The following is a 20,660-nucleotide window of genomic DNA, read 5'->3' on the forward strand; positions in this document are numbered from 1 at the left end:
CCTCTCCTCTCCTCTCCTCTCCTCTCCTCTCCTCTCCTCTCCTCTCCTCTCTTCTCTCTTCTCTCTTCTCTGAGCTGCTTGTAGTTCAGAAAGCACAACATGCTTTCATTCATCTTCTACACTTTGTATGAATGTATCACATTTTATTATAGCTGTTTTTAAGTGGGGGAACTTATAAAAAAAACTGTCACACTTCAAGGTTCTAAGTCATGTACAGAGCAGTCTAGCTCTGCATCACCCCCATCCTTGCCTCCTGCCCATTCCTAATACCACCCCTAAATCTCAGGTCATCCTTGAACTTGAACCTCTTTTCTTAGCCTCATCTTCACCTCACGCCATGCCTTACTTGTATCTCCAGATCCTACCCCATCACTGATTCATACATACTCCAGGGGTTGAGGTCAGTGATGAGTGATGTTCAAGAATGGGTTAGGTAGGCAGGAGGTCTGGGGATGATGTGAGAGACAGGGATGTCTATTGCACATACTTTTTGGTACCAAACTGGTTTTGCGTGTTAACACAACTGTTTAAACATGGCTAAGTAAAATGGCACCCTCTAATTAAGTTGCATTGTCCTGTTTTATTCTTATAGATGCTATGCTGCCAGCTTGGAATCTCCCTTTTCCCTGCCCCCAACTAATTTCTGTTCATCTTTCAAGCCCCTTCCCAGGTATCACCTTCCCTCAGTTATTCTTTACTGACCCCAAGATTGGACTGGGTGCCACTCCTCTGTGTGCTAATGGCACTGTTGGGTTCACTGTATTGTGATTGTCTGTTTATTTGCCTGTCTCCTTCTCTCTCTCTTAGTCTTCTCTCTATCTCTAGAATTTCACTAGGACATGCCTAGCAATAGGAGATGCTGAAGAAATGCTTACTGAATGACTGTAGAATGGATGATGTCCTGTGACAGAATTCTAAGAACCTGCAGAAGATCAAGGAGCACAAATAACCCACAGTCCAAGGAGATTTATTAGATCATCTCTTCCACTTTCTGTGAATGTGAAATTGCACACCAGTACTGGTTCGTCTCTAGGTTTAACCTTCCTCTGTTGGCTGCCCCTTACACACCATCTGAAATCCTCTTAGCCCCACTTCCTTCTCAGTTGCCTTGGTGACCAGCTCTGCTGGACTGTACCATTCTACCATCCAACGCCATGTTGGGCTTACTCCCACCACTTCTGGACTCAGATGAAGCACCACCCTGTAGGTATGGGATCTAGCTTCCTCATTTGCTGCTGAAGGAGCAAGACAATACACCCCAAAAGTGTGGGGGATGTTGGGTCACCATGGAATGAACTTTGGCCCCGTGGGGAATAAGAGAGAGTTAGGTGATGGCAGACATTTTCCCTCTCAGAGTATCGCTCCATTTGATGGAAACTTTTGGGAGGCTGTAATCTCTACCAGCCTCTTTGGGGGTGTCCCATATGACCGAGTGAGAAGTTTTGTTTATTGTGAAGCCATGATTGGTCCTGCCCCATTTGTTATTTGATTTTGCTGTCTCACTTCTTTTTCTAAACTCAAGTTTCCTGGGATTGCTAAAATGGCCTAGAAGTTTGGTCTCAGGCTCTCATTTCTGAGCAACACAGCCTAAGACACATTCACACTTACCACTCTTTCCCTAGAGAAACGGGGGCCAGTGAAGGTAGAAGAAGAGGGAGGAACACTACAGATCAGGTGGTCTCTAGGGTATGGATCTGACAGGGCATGACTGGGAGTCTGAGCCTTCAATCCTCCATCCCCTGTTCTCTCTTTTTCTGTAACACTGGCTGCCCTCATTTGGAGGAACTGGGAAGATGGGTCTATCAGTAGTAAAAGATCCATCATTTGTAACCTGTGGATCTGGTCCCTGTGTAGGCTAGCCATCTGTTCCATGGTTTCCTATTTTTAAAAATATTTCTAATTAAAAAAAAAACACATCAGACATCTATCTTTGAATGTCAGCAATACAGCTGTGAAAATTGATCCCGTGAGGATGTGTGATACATTCTGGGTTTAAAGCTTACCTTCACCACTTCCAATGTGTGTAGCTTTGAGAAAGTTAGCTGATCCAAGCTTTAGTTTCCTCATCTGGAAATAGGCATTAACAATAACATTCCCCTAGAGTGGTTGTAGAGATCAGGTAAGACGATGCCTGTAAGACCCTTAGCACAGTGCCTTACAGAGTAAGCTGTCAGAAGGTAGTTGCTATAGTTGTTATTCTGTCTTCACAGTACAATTTGAGAATGAGAGAGGGTTAATCTCTGGATAGGAAACAAATGTAAGGTGATATATATATATATATTTTTAGCCCTTAAACGTTTTGTTGGGTTTTCGGGAGGGGCTTTTTTGGTAAACCTCAGGCCAGTTTTATACTTGTTGAAACAGGTGGGAAGGCATGCTAAAACCCTTGCATGGAAGCAGCGGTTACCTGCTAGGTATTTTATTTTGTGCAACGTGTGAGAATCACATACGGTTTGAGACTAGTTAAATATGTTTCCCGTCTTTTAAGTATTTTCAAGGTTGCAAATAAGTTTATACTAATCCCAAATTAATACATTTGTGGAAACAAAAGCAGAAAGGTTTTGCAACTTTGCTGTGGTCATTCAAAGAATTTGTGGCAGGGAAGATCCCAGGAAATCTCTTGCTCCTTATCTGAGGTGAGTTTCAATTCATGCCAGGTAAAAAAGAAAAGTACTTCCTCCATAGAAGTTTGTAATGGGGATTAACAGAGTGTACACTGTTAAAAAAAAAAAAAAGTAATTTTTTGCCTTCCTTTACAAAGTTGTATTAAGAGTCATTAAACTTTAAACTGTAATTATGGTATATTATTAACTCCTTACAATAGGCCTTCTAGTCCAGCTGCTTTACTCTGTTCCACAAACACTTGCTGCTTTCCTTCTGTGTAGCTGGCCCTGAGCATTGGGAATACAGTGAGAAAGGGCACAGACCATCCTTCAAGGAGCTGTCACTGCAGTGAACCTTCTGAAGGGTCAGACAGTGACCGTCCAAGCGCCTGTAATGTCTCTCTACAACATTTGACACTAGAGAAACCCACCTTCTTGAGACTTTTCTTTCTCTCATGACCCCAGTGGCCTGTGGTTCTTCTCTTCTCTCACATTGGGCTCTGTCACTTTGGGCACCCACTTTTTTCCTTCTCACCTCCCCATTTTCCTATATATAAAGACATGCTGCAGGACTCAGCCATCTTCTTTTGTCTTCTTCTTCCTCGGTTGGTAACCTGTTCCTTTCCTTGGCTTCATGTATCCTCTTTTTTGGGTTGTGTGTATGTGTGTCTCTTATCTAACTTTCTACCCCTTACTTCTCTAGGCCCCAGACCTCCATTTTCTATATCTACCCTTTTGTTTCACAATCCTCGAATCTCAGCATACCCCCAATTAAAATTCTCTGCCCACCTCCACTGCCAATTAATCCCACCCTCCTCCTTTCCTTAGAATACTTAGCAGGCCCTTCTCTGCCCTCTGTTCAGCTGTCATCCTCCTGATCACTCAGGTGGGATTGTATTTCCTATCACTGTGGTTTCTTTTGTTCTGTTGAACGAAGAATAATCACAGGGATCCCTATGACTGTAGACATTTACTTCCATCTTCTTTCCCAGTCAGGGTTTTCTCCCAAACATTTATCATCTCCCTGCTATTTCTTAAGCGTGGGTGAGTGGTGAATGAGTACGGGCTGCTGGATTGCACAGCTCTGGGAAGGCATTGGGGCAGCATTCCCCAGGCACCGTTCCCCTTAGGGAACACCGTTCCTCTTAGGGAAGGCATTGGGGCAGCATCCCCTTAGGCACCGTTCCCTTCACATCATGTGTACATGAATGGTGCCCCCCAGAGTTGTGCAGCACAGTTTTGTGGGGGTGTTAGGGTGCCAGGGGATGGAGTGCTGGTGAGGGCTTCTGGGGGGAAGGGATGCTGAAGACTACAGTGGCCGGGACAGAGTTAAGGGGGACTGGCAGTGCAGCCCAGGAGGAAAGTCCTATTTCTGTGAAAGAGGGAAATATGGGGAAATAGTTTTTCTCTTTGCCCTCTAGCTCTGTGAGAATAAAGCTCTGTGTTTTTCTAGACAAATCTGCACTGAGCTAACCTCATTTAGAGCCACCCACCAAGCTTGAGATCTGTGGCCGGGAGCTTGATTTTCCTCTAATTTTTGTCATTCTTGATACAGGGAGCATTGGCAGGAGTTTCTAAAATGAAGGTCCCACGTTGCTGCCACTGTACTGATAGATTGGGATAATCCCAGATACTCTTGTCACAACTGGACCCTTTTAGATATGGTTTCCATGTGGCCCAAAGGGGTTGGTGGCAGTGCTGGTTGTGCTACTGCCCCGTTTACCGAAGCAGCCCAGATGATTTGGACACACCAATAGTGGGAGGAGCTATGTGGCAGCGGTGGCCAAGGTGCAGGACCCTTGGAGCACCTGCCCAGGCCAGTTGCTGTCTTCAGCCACACGGGTTGTGCCACGCACCCTCCATGGACATTGCTCACGTAGAAGATCTGCAAATGGAGTCCCAGAGTTGTCCTGTGTAATGTCCCTGTGAGGCATTTCCAGGCCAACTAATAATACCTCCCATCCTGCTGGCCGGGCCATTTCCTGCATCATGCTGAAGCTCACACCACTACTTCCTTTTTTCCCCAAATTTCTAAGGTCTCTCCTTTCCTTCCACTTTCACTTCCTGAATGCCATGACCACAGGAATGAAATCAGCAAGTTGTTGCCTGGTCTCCTTGCCAGGCTAACTCCTACTCATCCTTAGAAATAGTAATATAGTAAACTATTCTTTATTCAGTGTGCTGAAAATCTTACATGCAGCATCTCTTTCTATCCCTATAGGACTCTCTGAAACTGTTAGGTAAAATTCAGGTTTGGAGAGTTTGAGATATTCCCATGATTACAGTTAACAGTGATGGGCTTGGCCTGCATGACTGCACACAGAGCTTGTGCTCTGAATCCGTGTGTAATTCAGCTTCCTAAGACCCAAGATAGGCCTCTTCTAGGAAGCCTGCCTGAGCTTCTCCACCCCTGTGACCTTTGGTCATCCTCCATAGTTACCCATGCTGTCATTCAAGTTCAGTGCCTCTTAGAGGTAGTAGAGAGAGACCTATGTTCCTTCCTTTTTCTGAGGTTCCCAATACATTAAAGATTGAAAGAGTTCCAAGACAGGGTTAGAAAAATATTATGACCTTTCTTGTGTATTTGCATTTAACCAAATTAAAACCTTTAATGCATATTCTTATACAGAAAAACACAGAAACCCATACAGAAACACAGAAAATATAATTTTGCTACACACAAGATAACTATAGGAGTTATAAATGATATTCGTTGAACTCTCTAGGCAGAGTGGTTTGGTAATGGGGCATGAACTGAAGGTTGTAGGAGGCACCTCTTTCAATCCTTTCGGTGTATTCCTGTGACTAAATGTGTGCTTCCATTTTTTTTAATGTTTATTTATTTTTGAGAGAGAGAGACAAGTGGAGGAGGGGCTGGGGGGGGGGTGTGGACAGACAGAGGATCCAAAGTGGGCTCTGCGCTGACAGCAGTGAGAATGATGTGGAGCTCGGTCTCATGAGCCATGATATCGTGACCAGAGCCCAAGTTGGATGCCCAGCCAACTGAGCCACCCAGGTGCCCCTGTATCCATTTTTAATAATATTAAAGTCCTTCATGAGTATGAGGCGGTTGGCTAATTATAGCCTTTCTGGATTCTGTCATCTATTTCTCTATCCCTAAAACTAGCACAGTCAGGGCTTGGCACATCATAGGCTCTCAGTGCTTGTTGGTTGGCAGAATGAATGAGTCAATGATTGTTAGAGAACAGTCTCAGAACTTAGAATGATTTTGGTTAGAATCCCAGCACTACCATTTACTAGTGTTCTGACATGAAGAAGTTACTTAATCTCTCTGTTCTCAGCTTTTGTCATCTCTAAAATGGTGATATCACTAATAGTACCTACCTTAGAATGTTGGTTGGAGGAACAAAGGGGATAATGTGCCTCATCTATGGGATGACAGAAGTGAGCTTGTACATGAAGGGTGCTTGGGTATAGACTGGGAGAGGTAGGAGATAGGTCTGTGGGCATCATTGTTGATAAAGGGAGAGCCACTCCAGCTGCTGCCCTTCCCTGAGCCTGTGCCTCCCCAACCAGCCGTGCGGAAGAATGATTGGTGGCTCCAGGAGAGTTGCCAAAGCACCTGACTTTGTTTTCAGGGTGCTGTTTCCTCATTCTGCTGCTTGATTGATAACGATGTGCAGACCTTACTTTTGGAATAATGCTGCAATCTACTGACTACTCTCACCCACTTTGTTTCACTTAATAATTATTCAGAATTGTAAAATTGCCTGTGGTTTCAGGAAATTCCTGCCTTTGTTATAACATGCCTGGTACCTGCCCCTCTCCTGCTGACAGAGTTAGTACTGAAGATATTTGGATTTACTGAGTTCTTTAGAAGCATTTTCAAGTTTTTTTTCTCCAAGACTGGGATTTAAAGCATTTCATGGAGAAAGCCCCACTTCAAACTCTTTTTCTATTTCCACATGGTCGGGTATAGAATGGCCTGGTTGGTTTAGGACCTCTGTCTCCCACATGCCCATGTATTGAAGAGCAGAGTATGGCAGCACCCCCTAACTTGGGCTCCCTCCTCTTTTCTTTCCAGTTGGAGTCACTGGGCCATGGGACTTGAGTCTTGTGGTGTACCTCCACACTGGCCATGCATATAAGAACTTTGGCCACCCTTCCTACAGTCTCTCTCTAGTAGACTTGATCCATTCTGTGTAGTGATAACTTTTCAATGTATATCTCCAGCACTGAGCTCCAGACTCGCATGTTCAAGTTCACAGTTGACATGTCTCTTGGATGTCTAATAAACATCCCAAATGCATCATGTTTAAAAAGAAATATTTACTTTACCCCAAAATTCTGACTCTTTCCCTCAACTCAGTCAATGGCAGTGCCATCCACCCAGTCCTTGACCATAATCCAGGAGTTAACTGTTCCACCCTTCCTCTCCCTATGTATGGCATCCATCAGAAAGTTTTATAGATCCTACCTCCACCATCTATCTCAGATATGCTTCATTCTGTCCATCTTCATTGCTCCCATCCTGATTCTGGCCACTATATATTTTTTTTCTTGATAAAAGAAATCACTTTAATTTTTCAATGACAGTGTACTAAGTGATGTTAGTTTTGTGATTGTCTTTATTACCCTATACATTTATAATCAGTAAGAGAGTTCTTAATGTTTTGACAAAAGGTTTTAAAGACCACAAAACAGTCAAATTTTTCTCTTTGATTATGAAAATTGCTTTGCATAGTTTCAGCTTACATGGTCATTTTTTATGAAAAATTTTATTTTAAAAATTGTGTTGAAATACATATGAAATTTGCCATCTTAACCATTTTTCAGTGATGGTTCAGTGGGATTAAGTACATTCACATTGTTGGGCAACCATCCCTACCATCTGTTTCCATAACTGTTTTCATCTTTGAGAACTGAAATTCTGTACTTATTAAATACTAACTCCCCAGCCATTTCAGCCACTGGTTACCATCGTTCTACTTTCTGTTTCTGTGAATGTGACCACTTCAGGGACATTCTGTGGAATCAAATGGTATTTGTCCTTTTGTGACAGGCTTATTTCCCTTACTGTGTGTCCTCAAGGTTCATCCATGTTGTATGTAGCAGAATTTCCTTCCCCCCACTTTTTTTGATGTTTATTTATTTTTAAGAGAGAGAGTGTGAGCAGGGGAGGGGCAGAGAGAGGCGGGAGACAGAGGATCCAAAGTGGGCTCTGTGCTGACAGCAGTAAGCCTGATGTGGAGCTTGAACTCATGAACTGTGAGATCATGACCTGAGCCAAAGTTGGACACTCAACCGACTGAGCCACCCAGGCGCCCCAGAATTTCCTTCCTTTTGAAGGCTAAATAATATTCTGTCCTATGTAGATACCACATTTTGTTTATCCATTCTTCCATGGAAGGACACTTGAGTTGTTTCAGGCTGCCATCATCTTTCATCTCAGCTATGTGACAGCCTCTTAATTGTTCTCTCCACTTCCACTCTTAACCCTCCCAATCTGTTCTCCACTCAGCTTCTGAAAAGGCAAATTAAATTTTATGGTTCTTTAAATCCTTCGTTGACTTCTCATTGTACTTAGAATAAAATCTAAATATCTAAATTTGGCTGATAAGACCCATATTCCTAAAAAGGAAACACCTTTATAACCATATCTTAGGCTTCTGTCCTCCTGGCTCATTCTACTGTCAGTTTTTTCTTTTTTGTTTCTATCTCAGACTCTGCCTTTGGTTCCCTCCACCTTGAATGCTTTGTACTTCTTGCTGGTCATAGTTGGCTTCTTCTTACCCTTGAAGTAGTAATTAAATGTCAGCTTTTCAGAGAGATCTATCACCCTAATAATTAAGATCCCTTGTTATTCCTGGTCTTAACCTTGTATTGATTTGCAGATATTGTACATGTTTACAGTTGATTTGTTTCATCCTTGTTTTCCCCTCTTGGATGTAAGCCCCTTGAAGGCAGGGTCTATATTTATCTTGGTCTATATTTATCTTGATTACTTTTGTATCCTGAACATCTAGCAGATGTTTGCTAACAATTTGGTGGATGAATTAGTAAATATCCTATTTTTTTAAAAAAGTTTGAGAGGAGATTCCACAATCTGTTCTACTTCTCCTTTCCTTCCTTTTTGCTCACTCTCCCCTTGGCTGACTTTTAATACATTCCAAAATGTTGACATCCCTATTGTTAGGAAGAGGCAATGGTATGATATCATCATTACTGCACCAGTAAACTGGTTGAATGTTCATTAGCCTCGTGATGTTCAAAGGAAAGATACCCAAAATTGTAATTTAACTTTTTGTTTTAAAAACAATCACCCTTCCAGCCTTGCCCCATGTCTCTGGAAAGGCAGGCTAATTTTGCAGTAGTCTAAGCAAGGCAGAAAAAGACAAACTTTTTGGAGAGAGATCCTATGTAATATGTTCCAAAATGCTACATGTATAATTTTGTGTTCTTTTGCTATTTTGTATTATTTTTTTAATTTGTTTCCTACTAGGAGTAGTAGTTGATGTCAGTTGAGGTCCAGTCCCTTATCCACACTGGGAGGTTATGTTAGAAAGTCTTTGTTCCTCAAGATTTTAAATTCTCAAATAAATTTTCCTCCCATTTCTAAACTATGATGCTAGCACAGGATGGTTGGGTTCTCTATCCAGAGTAATTTCAACAGGGTTGAAATTAAGGATTGGCCCACTGTGTGCTCACTTGGAACTCAGAGACTTCTCCAAACTTATGCTTGTTGTTGGCAGGATTCAGTTCCTTGTGGTTTTAGGATTGTAGTCCCCCTGTGGTCATCTCCATCTGAGCAATGGAGAACCTTCCTCTCCTGCTTTGAACTTCTCTGAACTACCTCTTTTGCTACCAGCCAGAGAAAACTCTCTGATTTTAGTCACCCTATCTTAATGGCAATTGGCTATTATCTGAAAATCCCTTTTACCATTCAATATGACATAATTATGGAAGTTGCACCAGGACATGGAGATCATAGGGGTCATCTTAGAATTCTGATTGCCACAGTTAACCTACAATTGCATTCATCCACCTGTATCAGAAAAACTGATCATAATAGTTTAAACAAAAACATTTTTTTTCATCTAACAATAAATAGAGTTAAATGATTATTGATACAGGATCAGTGGCTTAGTGACATCAGGGCCAATGACTGTGATTCACTTGCCTTTTCATTTGTGGTTGCAGTGTGATTATCACAATGCAGCCATCATGACCATATTCAAGACAGGAAAAAAGAGAAAAGGAAAGAATCAGGCCTGCATGAGCATTATCTGTGTCCTTCATTGAGACATGCAATACAAAGCAAGACAAAGCAAAGACAGAAACCACTTCTCAGAGCTTTAGATCTCACCATACCTTCATCTATGTCTCATTTGCCAGAACTTGGTCAGGTGGCCACCCCTAGGTGCAAGGGAGGCTGGGAGCAGGAATAGAAATTTTTGTGATTGGCTTATTAACCAGTAACAGTCCATCCCCTGGTGCTGGATGAGGAGAAGAAATGAATGTTGGGGATTCAGCCAACATACCTGTTATACCTATTTTCTGAAAAGCACAATGTGGTGGAGGAGAGAGTATAGAAGTTAGAGTCAGAAGACTTGTGATCCTGACCCAACTCTGTCGTGGTTCTCTGCGTGACCTTAGCCTAGTCGAGCAACCTCCCTGAGCCAGTTCACATATCTATCAAATGAGAGAAATATTTGCTTTACTTATCTCAGGGTTATTGTAAAAATGAATTGAAATAATTAATGAAGTTATTTGCATCCTGGAAATACATACTAATTACAATTTTTGGTCAGTATTAAGAGTACATTTCATTGATGCAAAGAAATGTGTGTATATATATGTATGTGTCTATATATATACACGTATAAGTATACATATTTAAAAATATTTTATAATCTCTAAAATGAGATGCATTTTATAATCCATGGGGCCTTAGTTTCAATGAAACATGATAATAATATTTTGCTTAGCTTCTTGGAAAGTCTTAGGGTTACGCCTAAGAAATATGACCACCATTGGGATCCATAGGACTCCTATAGACACCTAGGCAACGGACATCAACGCCTTATGATGGAACATCTAAAGTGATAGATTCATGGCTCTAAAATGTAGATGGAAAGAAATTATCCACACCAACGTCCTACTTTCATACAGGCAAAATAGTAATATTCCTATTCCAAATATGAAACTAAAGTGAGCAAGATGAGTTTACCAAGATGGAGGAAACCAGATCCTTCTAAGAGTTGGAGGTACTAGAAAGTGTTCTGCAAACTTTAAGGGGTGACCTGTCAGGGTTATTCATTACACTCTGTATGTAACACACTGTTCAAGCACCTGGGGATGTCCTTCAGGGTCACTGCCTCAGGAATGCACCAAAGATCAGAGACAACCTGTTTTTCAGGCCAAGTGTGACTTAGATCCTTGACTCTGAATGTGGAGTCATAGAGTTCTTTAATAACACAGCTATCAGGATTGTTTATTTTGAAGAAAAATCACACAATAGAATATTTGTAATTATAACATTGAGATATACATATATGCATGCGTGTAAATATATACGTATATGTGTTTGTGTACGTGTATGTGTATACACACACATATAATGTGACTTTCGAGAGGACAAAAACAGATATCTAGAGATAGGGAATTATGATGTATGTGATTGAAAGAAAAATAGTGGAGAATCATCGATACATACTGACATTAGTTGAAATATGACATATATTCCTTTTGGAGTTCTTGTGTATGTTTGACTTGAGGCTGGGGTATTCATTTTATTCACCAATTTCCAGTGGAAGAGGAGTGATCACTCTTTTTAAAAAAATTTATTTATTTATTTTTATTTTTAAAAATGTAGTTATTTTGAGAGAGCAAGTGAGGGAGGGGCAGAGAGAGAGAAAGAGAGACAGAGAGACAGAGAGACAGAGAGACAGAGAGACAGAGAGACAGAGAGACAGAGAGACAGAGACAGAGAGAGAGAGAGGGAATCCCAAGCAGACTCCTTGCTGACAATGTGGAGCCTGATGCGGTGCTTGAACTCACAAACTGTGAGATCATGACCTGAGCCAAAACCAAGAGATGGACAACTAACCATCTTAGCCACCCAGATGCCCCATTTTAAAAAAAATTTTTAAAGAATATTATATTTAAATGAAAGAACGAAAGAAAAAAATGGTGAAAAGATAAGAGCATATAACCAAAGCCCCTTACCTTTTCCCTTGGGGAACATCAAAGCACCTGTTAATTAAAGGGCGTGTGTGTGGGGCGCCTGGGTGGCGCAGTCGGTTGAGCGTCCGACTTCAGCCAGGTCACGATCTCGCGGTCCGGGAGTTCGAGCCCCGCGTCAGGCTCTGGGCTGATGGCTCAGAGCCTGGAGCCTGTTTCCGATTCTGTGTCTCCCTCTCTCTCTGCCCCTCCCCCGTTCATGCTCTGTCTCTCTCTGTCCCAAAAATAAATAAACGTTGAAAAAATAAATAAATAAATAAAGGGCGTGTGTGTATGTGTGTGTTTTCCAGTGTTCAGATTCTGTGAAAATGAATTCTGTTCTCTCCTAAAGGAAAAGACTTTAGAAGAAGGAAGAAAAGCAGTGTTCCAAGTCCTGAATCTGATATAGGTCTTTGCCATAGGGTAATTGTGCCTTCTGGGCTTCTGTTTATTTTAAGAAGTTATGAAACAAGTGGCAGGGTTACTTTAACTTTGTGATTAAATCGTTGTGGTTTCTTTAGCGCACTGTGACAGAGGTCTTGGAGTATAAAACCATGCTTGGTATTATTTTGTATTCTACATTGCAAATGCTGAGTTCATAGTAGACGTTCAGTACGTTGGTTGAATGTCTTGCTTTGGAAGAAAGCTTTACAGAAATACATATAATCTATGCAGTCTTAGTTTTTTTTCATCCTTTCTTTCTTCCCAGTTTTCTTTTTGACCTTTAGATGCTTGTCTTTGATCAGAAAAAAGCTGAGGCCTGCTTTGGGATTTGGAATGGGCACTAGGATCTAGTTTGAGATGTTTCTGCATAAACCCCAGACAGATGGCTGGATAGCATTGCCAGTAGCCTCAAAACCCAACAAGTGGGTGCAAAGATTTCCAAAGTAGCCATCTTGTTGAATATATATGGCAGAGAGATACAAGAGGGAGATGGTTAAATTCTCAGATTTAAATTACCTTTTTGGATCACTAACCAAATAAGAATTATGTTACAGTAGTATAAACCATGGCTCCTCTAACAAAATAAAAACATTTTCTCAGCTCTGAAGGGATGGAATTAATCCATATAGCTACATGAAACTCTCCTTTCCTTTTCATATGATGTATGAAAGTTTTCTACAACTTCTAATTAACATTTCCAAGACATCACTGTAAAATCACCCTAATGTAGATTATCTGAACTGGACTTCTTTTTTCTTATTAAAAATGATTACAAGTCAGAAGGGAGTGTTTCAGGGGAAGACTTACGATTTTGGCTATAACTGGTAACATACTAGTCCTTGTGCAGTGAACAACCGTGAAACTACTGGACAACTGTATGAGGCAACTATTTTTAAGTATTGGTCAACAGAAAGCACAGTATTTCAATCGTGAGAGAAAGAAAGCTCGTGAGGTGAACCTGATGATCACCTTGGCTCTCTTCCAGGGGAAAGTTTTCTGACTGCAGCATCGTATGCTGGAGTCTGCACTGAGCACAGCAGTCCTGCTGAGCTAAGGAAACAGAGATCAGAGTCTGGGACAGCGAAGCAGCTGGAATCTGCTGGGCAGGGCATTAGAGAAGAGAGAATTGCATGGGGAATGGGGGAACAGAAGTGTGTCTGGGTGTACCCAGGGAATCCTTGGCCTGGCTGGTGTGCAAATATACAGACTGAAACCATACGAGATTTCTCAGAAGTGGTGGCTCCAGGGTTGAGAATGGGACAGAAATACTAGAGGTCAAGCAATATTGGGAGATAGTGGCAGTCCAGCCTAGCCACATTGAAAAGACCTCCTTAACACATTCTAAGCATCTAGGAAAGATAGAAAGTCTGTGTCTTAGGGGTAAGAAACATGCTTTCAACCAAGGTTGGTAATTTTTTAAATAGATTTAGGTAGTAATTATTCTAGATCTTATGAGCTATACAGCATCTGTTATAACTACTCAATTTTGCTATTAATAGGACAAAAGCAGCCATAGACAGTATGTAAATGAATGGGCATGGTTTTGTCTCAATATAATTTTATTCATAAAGAAAGGCAGAGGGCCAGACTTGGGTCATGGCTGTAGTTTGCCAGCTGCTGCTCTACAGTAAGACCTACTCTAAACCCACCCTAACAAAGCCAGAGCTGTCAAAATCTGCCATGGAGATTGACTTTGAAAGTTGAGATCTGCAGTCAGAGGAGCTTAGGAGACATCTTCGGCTTTTCACAAATTCATCCAACAAAGTGGAAGGCCAAGCCCAGACAAGATGAATGTGAGCAAGCAGTTTGACTTCTGGCAAAAATCAACTCTGCAGAGTTGATTGTCTTCAAATTCAGAAGTCTTCTGTGTGTCATCAACAATTAGTAGGGATGCAAAAAAATAGGTAAATATTACCCCTAGCAAAAACAAAACAAAACAAACAGTCAATAGAAACTAATCTCCAAATGGCCCAGATGTTGGGTTTGGCAGACAAAATCTGTAAAGGAGGTATTATAAATATGTTCAAAGAACTAAAGGAAAATATTGTTGTAATGAGAGAATATATAGGGCATCTTAGCAGAGAAATAGAAACTATAAAAGTATCTAATGAATCTATTCTAAAATAGAAAAGTTGAGTAACTGAGATGAAAAAATCACAGGATAAGCTTAACAGGAAATGAAGATGATAGAAGAACCGATAAACTTGAAAACAGATCAGTAGGAGAGGAGATAGAGAAAGGGGGCAGAAAAACGTATTAGAGGAAATAGTGACTGAATTTTTCCAAATATAACAAAAAAAATGACATACAGATTCAAAATAGTACACAAACTTTAAATAGGGTAAGTTCTAAGAAAACCACATCTACACATATCATAGATAATTGCTGACAACCAAAGAGAAAGGGAAAAAATTAACAACAACATAAGAATCAAAGTCAGCTCCTCATCAGAAACAATAGAGACCAGGGGCTCCTCGGTGACTTAGTTAAGTGTCCAACTTCAGCTCAGGTCATGATCTCGCATCTCCTGAGTTCAAGTCCAATGTCAGGCTCTGTGCTGACAGCTCAGAGCCTGGAGCCTGCCTTGGATTCTGTGTTTCTCTCTTTCTCTGCCCCTCCACTACTTGCACTCTGTCTCTCTGTCTCTCAAAAATAAATACACATTAAAAAAAATTGAGAGCAAAAGATAAAATACTGAAGAAAAGTCAATCTCAAATTCTCAAATTCTCAAATTCTTCTATGTCTACTGAAAAATATTCTTGAAAAAAAAAGATAAAATAAAGAATGGATTATTTTAGAGCCATGCTGTTCAATAGAAATATAGTCCAAACTTTTCTAGTTGCCTCCATTTAAAAAATGTTAAACAGGTGAAATTAATTTTAACAATATGTTCTTTTGGACCTGGTATATCTAATATATTTTTAACATGTAGTCAATATAAACATTATTAAATAGGTATTTTACACATTTTTGTATGCTTTGAAATCTGATATATATTTTATACATAAAGAACAAAATTTATTATTTTATTTTATTTTTTTATTTTTAAAAATTTAAATCCAAGTTAACATATAGTGTAATAATGATTTCAGGAATATAATTTAGCGATTCATCACTTACATATAACACCCAGTGCTCATCCCACGAAGTGCCCTCCTTAATGCCCATCACCCATTTAGCCCATCCACCCACCCAACACCCCACCAGCAACCCTCAGTTCTCTGTATTTAAGAGTCTCTTATGGTTTGTCTTCCTCTCATTTTTGCTTCCCTTCACTTATGTTCATCTGTTTTGTTTCTTAAATTCTACATATAAGTGAAATCATATTTGTCTTCCTCTAACATTTCACTTAGCATTGTACACTCTAGTTCTATCCATGTTGTTGCAGATGGCAAGATTTCATTCTTTTTGATCACTGAGTAATATCCCATTGTATATATATATACCACATCTTCTTTATCCATTTGTCAGTTGATGGACATCTGGGCTCTTTCCATACTTTGGCTATTGTTGATAGTGCTGTTGTAAACATTGGGGTGCATGTGTCCCTTTGAATCAGCACTCCTGTATCCTTTGAATAAATACCTAGTAGTGAAATTGCTGGGCTGTAGAGTAGTTCTATTTTTAATTTTTTGAGGAACCTCCATACTGTTTTCCAGAGTGGCTGCACTAGTTTGCATTCCCATCAGCAATGCAAAAGGGTTCCTCTTTCTCTGCATCCTTGCCAACATATGTTGTTGCCTGAGTTGTTAATTTTAGCCATTCTGACAGGTGTGAGGTGGTATCTCATTGTGGTTTTCATTTGTATTTCCCTGATGATGAGTGATTTTGAGCATTTTTTCATGTGTGGGTTGGCCATCTGGATGTCTTCTTTGGAGAAGTGTCTATTCATGTCTTTTACCCATTTCTTCACTGGATTATTTGTTTTTTTGGGTGTTGAGTTTGATAAGTTCTTTGGATACTAACCCTTTATCTGATATGTCATTTGTAAATATCTTCTCCCATTCCATTGGTTGCCTTTTAGTTTTGCTGATTGTTTCCTTCATTGTGCAGAAGCTTTTTATCTTAATGAGGTCCCAACCGTTCATTTTTGCTTTTGTTTCCCTTGCCTCCAGAGACGTGTTGAGTAAGAAGTTGCTGTGGCCAAGATCAAAGAGGTTTTTGCCTGCTTTCTCCTGGAGAATTTTGATGGCTTCCTGTCTTACATTCGGGTCTTTCATCCATTTTGAGTTTCTTTTTGCGTATGGTGTAAGAAAGTGGTCCAGGTTCATTTTTCTGCATGTTGCTGTCCAGTTTTCCCAGCACCACTTGCTGAAGAGACCGTCTTCATTCTCTTGGATATTCTTTCCTGCTTTGTCAAAAATTAGTTTGGCCATACGTTTGTGTGTCCATTTCTGGGTTCTCTGCTCTGTTCCATTGATCTGAGTGTCTATATTTTGTGCTAGCACCATATTGTCTTGATGATTACAGCTTTATAGTACAGCTTGAAGTCTGGAATTGTGATGCCTCCAGCTTTGGTTTTCTTTTTCAGGATTGTTTTGGCTATTCAGGGTCTTTTCTGGTTCCATACAAATTTTAAGATTGTTTGTTCTGGCTCTGTGAAGAATGCTGGTGTTATTTTGATAGGGATTGCATTGAATATGTAGATTGCTTTGGGTAGCATTGACATTTTAACAGTATTTGTTCTTCCAATCCATGAACATGGAATGTTTTTCCATTTTTTTTTTGTGTGTGTCTTCTTCAGTTTCTTTCATAAGCTTTCTATAGTTTTCAGTGTATAGATTTTCCACCTCCTTGGTTAGGTTTATTCTTAGGTATTTTATGCTTTTGGTGCAATTGTAAATGGGATCAATTCCTTGATTTCTCTTTCTGCTGCTTCATTATTATGTATGGAAATACAGCCGATTTCTGTACATTGATTTTATTTCCTGCAACTTTGCTGAATTCATGGATCAGTTCTAGCAATTTTTTGGTGGAGTCTTTTGGGTTTTCCACATAGAGTATCATGTCATCTGCGAAGAGTAAAAGTTTGACTTCCTCCTTGCCAATTTGGATGCCTTTCATTTCTTTGTGTTGTCTGATTGCAGAGGCTAGGACTTCCAATGCTATGTTGAATAATGATGCTGAAAGTGGACCTCCTTGTCAAAGAACAACTCAATTTAGACTGGCCACATGTCAGTACTTTTTTTGTGTCAAGTGGCTACTGTATTGAAATTGGATAGCACAGTTTTATCTATCTATCTATCTATCTATCTATCTACCTATCTATTTATTTATTTAATGTTTATTCTTTTGAGAGAGAGTGTGAGCAGGGGACAAGAAGATAGAGAACCCCAAGCAGGCTCTGCACTGCCAGTGCAGACCCTGATTTGGGGCCCAAACTCACAAACTATGAGATCATGACTTGATCTGAAATCAAGAATTGGATACTCAACTGACTGAGCCATCCAGGCGCCCCCTAAATTGGATAGCACAGTTTTAGATCAAAGAGAAAAGGGGATGTATGTGTTGCCTTATATCTAGAATGTTCCTGAAGCTATCTTATGTAAAGAGGTTAAATTAACCTTACTAAAACATTTACCTGCTCAAAGCCCTAAAGAGTGACAAAATAAGTTAATTTGTTCATTCACTAATTTCACCATCTACTCAACATTTAATAAATGCAAGACCCTATTCTAAGAGTTGAAGACATCAACAACAAAATAGTCCCCTTTTCCAGGGAACATACAGGCTAATTGGCATGAGACCCACATTAGCAAGTAATTTCATTATAATTTGGTAAATTAGTGTAAGTAAGATACCATCAGCACATAGAAGATAGGGACAAGTGGAATTAGTGGAAGTCAGGGAAAGGTACCATATATCAGAGTTCTTGATTATAAGCAACCGAAACCAACTCTGGCTAACATAAGGAGAGAAGGAGTTTGTGGCTATGAGGGCCATTGAGGAGTTTGTAAGCAGAGCCATGGCATGGACATTTCAGGTTTTAAGAAGAGTACTCTGGCATAATACATTGGGTAATCGGTTGGAGGGGTGTGACCATGAAGGCAGGGAAACAGGTAAGACACTGGTGATTATCTGGATGAGAGACAATAAGGGGATGAATCAAGGCATTGGCAGTGGGAATGGGAATGGTAGTTTCATGTGTTCAAACTCATTCTAAGATTGAGAACTGTCACTATTCCAGCCCCTCCTTTTCCAGTGCACTCAACACCACTCCTACCATCTCCTGTAAACAGAACGTAACTCACTGTCAACTAGACATACCAGTCCTGTTCCCCCTTCCTAAAATGCCTTTGCCCTCTGCTGTCTTGCTAAGAGCCCTCCCTTCCAGTTTAAGGTGTAGCTCATGACCACCTACTGTTCAGTAGTCTCTTAATACCTTTATGCTCTGCTGTCATTGTTTTGAGGGATCACCTGTCATAATAGGTTAGAGAGCCTACTGTATTAGTGTTTTATGTTGCCGCCATACCCCCCTGCCATCTGCTTTGAACTACTTGAGGCCAGTTCTTGTTTTTCCTTGTACACTCAGGCCCTAAAATGGGCCCAGCACAGAGAACTCAGTACATGTTTCTGATGATGCTGCCCCCTTACTTTGCCAGGCACACTGAGGTCCTGTTGTGACCAATAGCTTTCATCTCCAAGCTCCTTGTCTGTGTGGTCCAAGGAGCATTCATCTCCTGTAGGTACATTTCTTCGGTCACTCTCCAACCAAACCTTTGGCAGCTTAACATTTCCCACTGAACTCTTTTCCTCAGCTGTTAAGGCTACCAATTCTCTCTCCCCACATTTCCCCAGTAAACACCTCAGCTCTCATCAGACTGACCTCTTCACCCACCTAGAAACAAGCCCACAAAGGTCTGACTCTTAATCTTCACTTAATGGTGATCCTTTGTCCCGGGGATGCCCTCAAATATCCTTACTCCTCCCTTCCGGTGGCCCAGAACCAAGGATGTCCTTCAGATCCAAGAAATCTGCTCAATTCTTTATGGCTCCAGCCCTTGGAGATCTCTAAGTGGCTGAGCAGCATTTTTGGTGTGTCCTCCAGCAGGATTATTCCTGGATTTGTTGTGTTTGCTCTTCTGTGTCTCCAGCTAGATTGCAAGCTGCTTGTGGGTCACTGTTTCAAAGGGTGCTTAGTACATTTCCAAACACATAGGACCCATGAATGTGTATTAGAGGATTGGCACAAGATAGATCTATTTCTGCGACTCCCATCTTTTCAGCCAACTGTTCTCCACCCCCAGATTTTAGTGTGTAAGGCCGCCGAGAAAGAAGCTGTTCTCTGAAGTGGCAAGCCAGAGACTGCAATGAAATTTGCAGTGTCTCTTGGTCAGTCCTGCTGCTGATACTGAGTCACTACCATTTGTGGTGATTTTCAGCCTAACTTTATGATTCACATTCTAAAAATGGGGTGAGGTTTTTATAGAGAAACCAATTCTAGTGTGAACTTAGCCTCACAATTATTGGGTTCCTCTGTGGTTTCTAGCTGCTAGCACAGCACCCGCAAGGCCTAGCATCTCATGATTTATTAGATGTGGCTGTTTCGTGGCAGATAGCTAGAATCCATTTCACTGGGTTATGATAAAGGGTTCCCTGTAACAAATTTGTTCCACCAGGCTTTCTTGGGACTGCTTATTATCAACAACCAGCTTGTATCTAGATCTGAGATGGACAAGCTAAGGAAGGGTAGATAAATCCTTGGGACTCTTCTTTCATTCATACTTTCTGAGTAGTGGTCTTGATTCCTCAGCCAAAGTGTGCTTGTATCTCTAAAGAGGAGGTTGAGTGCTTGACTCTGCTTAACATCTGGGAGAACTTCTCTAAAAATGATTGAAAAGAGAAATGACTAAAGCCAGAATGTGTAAGTGACAGAAAAGGGTGGTTTCATGAATTTGTATTCTAGTCCCAAGACTTCTACTAACGAGCTGTGTAACTTCTGGCAAGTAATTTAATAACAACAGTGGTTATAGCTGACATTTATAAGGTGTGTGGAATGGGGCCTGGCAGGCATATAGTAAGCCCTCTGTAAGGTCACCTGCTATTATCATTGTCATTGTTACAGAGTGCTTATTACTCCCAGTACTCTCAGTATGTATTATCTCTCTTAATCCTTAAAATTATGAAGTGAATTTTGTTATTCCTTCTGTACAGAGGTAAAATGAGTCTTAAAAGCTGCAGAGGATTCAAATCCCAGGCCCATGCTTTTATTCTCTGTTGCTACATTTGATTTCCTTGGACCTCAGTTTCCTCATCTGTGAACTTGAGAGCTGGACTGTTGGTCTTTAAAACCTTTGAGCTCTACAATTTCTAGGTATTTTTTCCCATTACCCTCACCCTTTTCCTTTTCCTCTTCCCTTGTCCCATCCCCCACCCACACTCATCTGTGAATTTCGCTGGATTCATCATCACGGGGTCAGGAGGATGTTT

At 40.8% G+C, this 20,660-nt stretch overlaps 1 protein-coding gene across 4 annotated transcripts in view; it reads left to right on the top strand.

Moving 5' to 3' along the window:
- STON2 (stonin 2) overlaps positions 1 to 20,660 on the top strand; it is a 153,496-nt gene that overhangs the window by 12,907 nt on the left and 119,929 nt on the right. The gene's annotated exons all lie outside the window — the stretch shown is intronic.

The sequence above is a fragment of the Lynx rufus genome, unplaced genomic scaffold (assembly GCF_022079265.1).
Source record: "Lynx rufus isolate CCGP_SWC_20201006 ecotype Redwood Valley unplaced genomic scaffold, mLynRuf1.p SCAF_17, whole genome shotgun sequence".
Lineage (NCBI taxonomy): Eukaryota > Metazoa > Chordata > Mammalia > Carnivora > Felidae > Lynx > Lynx rufus.